This window comes from Myotis brandtii, unplaced genomic scaffold (genome assembly GCF_000412655.1).
Source record: "Myotis brandtii unplaced genomic scaffold, ASM41265v1 scaffold373, whole genome shotgun sequence".
Taxonomy (NCBI): domain Eukaryota; kingdom Metazoa; phylum Chordata; class Mammalia; order Chiroptera; family Vespertilionidae; genus Myotis; species Myotis brandtii.
This window is the reverse complement of record NW_005364339.1, coordinates 765,952-771,583: the sequence shown is the minus strand read 5'-3', so window position 1 is coordinate 771,583 and position 5,632 is coordinate 765,952.

Genomic DNA, 5,632 nt, shown 5'->3' with positions numbered 1-5,632 from the left:
TGAAAGTTGTAAGGTTTGTGAAGAAGGATAATGTTTGTAAAGAGAAATGTTGAAAGGAAGTTATATAAATGATACATGCCAGTAAGCCAGGATAAGTAGAATAGGGAAACTGAGATAGTTAAACAGCAATTTGGAGCATCTTCCCTAAACCATGGACACTTAAGAATAAATAATTTGCATTTTTCCTCCCTAACAAGAGGACAAATAGCTTATATCAACATACTCAGGGAGACAGATAGCAGAAATCCAATTAGTGTCATTTGCTGGCCACACCCAAGGACGAATGAAGTTAAACTATTTTTACCTAGAATTGGCTTTAGGTTATTCCAATGCCTTGAGATCTTCCTACAATAAAGAATAGGGACCAATTTTTAAGAACTATTTATTGGGTATCTCTTCTACTTTAATCTCTCTCAGGTTAGAAGGCCTCCTGACCCAAGGCCCTCCTCTTGAGTTTCCGGTTGATCACCATTGACCAGGAGACTATGTTCATTAATCAAGACTTGGAAGGGAACCAAGTTGGAACCCTCCTGGGAAGGACCCTACCTTGTTTTGCTTACCACTGAGGCTGTTGTTTGGACTGAATATTGGGGTAGACCCATCACACCTGGATTAAGGATGGACCACCAGCTTCTCCAGGTGGAGACACCTCAACTTGGACAGCCATACCAAGACATATCTCCTTGAAATTAATGCTAAAGAAACTAAGCAGTCTATTTGCTTTAAGGCTCCGACAAATTGCAGGGGCTTACAATGTGGGCTGGGGAAATGTGTAAAATCCAGATCATGCTTACCCAGTTAAATTATTGATTATAGATAACTTGAATGATTTGGATACTTCAGCCTTTAGGCCAAAAAGATTGGCTAGGACTAGATTTAGGAATAGATGTCACAGAAAAAGATCCCCTAGGCCACTGCTACCACATGCAAATAGAATATCCTATATAATAAAGAGATAATATGCAAATTGATCCTCACTCTGTCACACCGTCACAAGATGACTGCGCCCACAGTGGAGGCGGGGTTCCCGTAATGAGCCGTAATGAGCTATCAGCAGGGACCTGAGGCTGCGTGATGCCAAGCCGGGGCAGGGGACCTGAGGCTGCGCACCCCCCGTCCAGTGGTGCTTGATGGGGGACCTCAGGCCGTGGAGGCTGCACCCCCTGCCCCGGTGCCAGGCTGGAGGACCTCAGGCCACGCCCCCACACCAGCACCTGGCCAGGGGACCTGAGGGGGCATTGTGGGACCTGAGGTTGTGCCCCCGACCCAGCAGGGCTTAATGGGGGTGGGGCCAGCAGGATCTGGATCTCACTCAATGGAGGTGGGGTCGGCTGGGTCTGGGTCTCATGCAATTTTGAAGTGCATGTGGGTGGGTGGGGACTTGACTCTGGGTCCCATGACTTGCCCCAGACTCTGACAGGAGAAAGATTTTCATATACATTTTACTAATTTTCTTTCATCTCTGACACTTCTATTATAGAGAAAGGGAAAATATCAATTTTAAAATATTTCCTCTAATCAATTCTCTTTTAATGTGCATGAATTTCATGCACCGGGCCACTAGTAAGATATAAGGCTAGAATTGATTAAATATATATTCTGTTTGTGCCCTAAATAAAAACAACTGGAAGGCTAGAGGCCCAAGTGGTTCCAATTCTATTTGGATGGACCTCAGATAGTAACAAGATGGAATGTGTGCTTGCCCTGTACCAGGAGGAAACCACCTGGGGAAACACTTCCTGTAAGACTCTCTTCCTATTATTTCCATCCAACAGAGGTAAAGAGCAAGGATCCCCCAAAATGATCCAGTCCCTGTCCTCTGACATAAACTATACCTCTTGCCTCTCAAGGGGAGGAACAGTACTTGGAGTTTATAAGAAATTTATCTGGATACACAAATGGCCAAGTATCCTCAGAAACCAATCATTCTGCACTGTCAATACCTTGTACTGATGTCTATTGGTATTTCCAGGGACCATTACTTGTGCCCTTGCCCAGGAGTTGGAGAAGAACTTGTGCTCTGATACAATTGGCTATCCCTTTCACTTTGGCATATCATAAATCTTTTTTAATGGCAGACAAACTAGGAAGAAGAGAGAGAGAGTTCAGGGAGCTCCTTCAATCCTCATTTACACAGATTCCATTGGGGTTCCAGGAGGGGTGCCAAATGAGCTTAGAGTTAGAGATCAGATTGCTGCAGGATTTGAATGTGTCCTGTTCTGGTGGCTCACTGTAAATGAGAATGTGGATTGGATTAATTATCTATATATATAAAAGCCTAAATGACTGGCTGATCTGCCAATCGGCCAGTAGCTATGATGTACACTGACCACCAGGGGACAGATGCTCAATGCAGGAGCTGCCCTGCGACAGCAACTTTGCAGAGTGCCCTCTTGCACTCCTGGACCCGCCAGGGGATGTTGAACTGCTGGTTATGATCCGATCCCCATGGACCAGGCCAAGGCACCCCATCAGTGCACAAATCTGTGCACCGGGCCTCTAGTATCTATAATAATAAAAGCATAATATGCTAATTAGACTGGACAGCAGAACGACTTTCCAGACATCATTCCAGACCTCCTTCCAGACAAAGCCATGGCGGCAGGGGCTGAGGTAGAAATGGTTAGACGTAATCAGGCAGGCAGACGAGCGGTTAGGGGTGATGAGGCAGGCAGGCAGGCAGGCAGGCAGTTGAGCGGTTAAGAGCCAGTGGTCCCAGATTGCAAGAGGGATGTCCTGGATTGTGAGAGTGTGCAGGCCAAGCTGAGGGACCCGCCCCCCCCATGCACCAATTTTATGCACCAGGTCTCTAGTTTACTATAACCAGCAAAGGATTGTTAAATAAACTCAAGATGCAGATAAAGGAATAGCTAAACAACTACATGCCACCAGCAGGATGACATGGAAGAATAGGTTGGCCTTGGATATGATTCTGGCAGAAAAGGAGGAGTATATGTAATGTTGGGGGGCCAGTGTTGTACATTCGTCTCTGATAACACAGCCAGACAGAACCATCACTGAGGCATCACAGGGATTAACAACTCTAGTTAATGAGTCAGCTGGGAATCCTGAAATTGAGGATTCTTTCTCTGATTAAGCAATGGTACTGAAAGTGGAAGGGAATGATGGGATACATATTCACCTCTTTGATTATGAATTACAGTGATGTATAAGAGGTCTTATTTAAAGGTTAATTGAAACTGCACTGACCAAGCAGCAAAATAATCTTCTCCTAGTCCTAGACCAGGGGTCCTCAAACTACGGCCCGCGGGCCACATGCGGCCCGCAGAAAACATTTATCTGGCCCGCCGGGTGTTTTTGCCGCCGCTGCCTGTTGCTTAGCAGCCGACTCATCCTGGGCCCGCAGTGCACATGTGTGGAATGTGCACCGCACTCTCCGACTCCCTTCCTTCTCTCTGTCTCTAGACTCCTCCTCTCAGTCTCAGGTGTGATCGGAGGAGTCACGAGCTTGCCTGTGCAGAGCCTGCTGCTGCCTGAGGACCGAGGTAAGAACAAGTTAGGATTTATTTTTTTTTTTGAAGTTAGGAGTGCCTTTTTTTTGAAGTTACATTTTTTTACTTCAAAATAAGATATGTGCAGTGTGCATAGAAATTTGTTCATAGTTTTTTTTAAAACTATAGTCCGGCCCTCCAACGGTCTGAGGGACAGTGAACTGGCCCCCTGTTTAAAAAGTTTGAGGACCCCTGTCCTAGACAGTGTAGAGTATGAAAGTCAATGAATGTTCGCCAAGTTTATAGAAAAGAGTTTAAATAAAGAAAAGGGGGGGGCGAGTTGTGAGAATAAACAAATAATCTTTTCTGCCAAAGAAGGGAGTTTAGGCAGCCATCATTTTGGCTTACATGACTTGCAGCTCCCCTGCAGGCCACCATTTTGAAACAACAAAGGTCAACCCCTTCCTTTAAAATAGCCAATCATGCAAGAGTGTGAGCCTAAGATCTTCCAATCAAGAGTGAGGGACAGATTACATGTGTTAGGAATAAAAAGCTGAGTGGAACACAGCTCAGTGTGCATTTGTTCTTAGACCATGTGTGTGCACACCCTTCTGCAGGAGTAAAGGTATTTTCCTTGCTGTCTGGCTCCTGAGTATGCTTTGTGTTTTACCCAGGCTTTTGTTAGCTGGGAGGTTTTTTTTTATTACTGCTTCTATTTCATCAGTTTTTATTGGCCTATCAGGTTTTCTGCTTTTTCCTGATTCAATTTTAGAAGATTATATTTTTCTAAGAATTGGTCCATTTCATCCTCATTTTCTGGCTACTATGTTCATTGCATTTTCTTACTACCTTTGCATTTCTGTGGTGTCAGTGGTTACTTCGCCACTTTCATTTCTGATTTTATTTATTTGGATCCTCTCTCTTTATTTCTTGATGAGTCTGGCTAATGGTTCATCCGTCTTATTTATCTTTCAAAGAACCAGCATTTGGCTTTATTGATTTTTTGTATTATTATTATTTTTTTTAGTATCTATGTCATTTATTACTGCTCTAATCTTTATTATTTCCTTCCTTCTACTTACTATAGGCTTTTCTTGTTATTCTTTTTCTAGTTCTTTAAGTTGTAGGGTTAAATAATTTATTGTTGACTTTCCTTGTTTTTTTGAAGTAGGCCTGTAGTGCTATAAACTTCCCTCTCAGGACTGCTTTTGCTGTATCCCAGAGATTTGCGGTTGTTGTATGTTCATTTTCATTTGTTTCCAGAAAGTATTTTATTTCTTTCTCCATATCATTGGTAACCCATTCATCGTTTAATAACATGCTATTTAGCTTCCATGAGTTTGAATGTTTTGGGGTTTTATTATAGTTGATTTCTAATTTCATTCCACTGTGATCTGAGAAGATGCTTGACATTGTTTCAATCTTTTTGAACTTGTAGAGACTTCTTTTGTTTCCTAACCTGTCATCTATCTTTGTGAATGACCTATGTGCACTTGAGAAGAATGTATATTCTGCTGCTTTGGGGTGAAATGTTCTATAAATGTCAATTAAATCCATCTGATCCAGTGTGTCCTTTAGAATCACTGTTTCCTTGTTAAGTTTTTGTCTGGAAGGTCAAACCAGTGAAGTCAATGGGGTGTTAAAGTCTCATACTATGACAGTATTGTTGTCAATATCTCCCTTAAAGTCCTCTAGAATTTTTTATATATTTAGGTGATCCTATATTGGGTGCATATATTTACCAGGGTTATATCCTCTTTTGGGTGGATCCCTTTAGTATTATGTAGTGTCCTTTGTTGTCTCTTGTTATGGCCTTCATTTTGAAGTCTATTTTTTCAGATATGAGTATTGCTATCCCAGCTTTTTATTCTTTTTCATTTGCATGGAAATTTTTTTCCCATCCCTTCACTCTCATCCTGTGTATGTCTTTTGTTCTGAGGTGGGTTTCTTGTAGAAACACATAGTTGGGTCATGTTTTTGTATCTATTCAGCTACCCCATGTCTTTTTATTGGAGTTTTTATTCCATTTACATTTAAAGTTATTATTGATTGGTACTTATTTATTGCCATTTTAATTCTGTATGCCTAGGTTTCTCTCTCTTTCTTCTTGTCATTACAACAGTCCCTTTAGCATTTCTTGTAATGTTGCCTTCATGGTGATGTACTCCTTTAACCTTTTT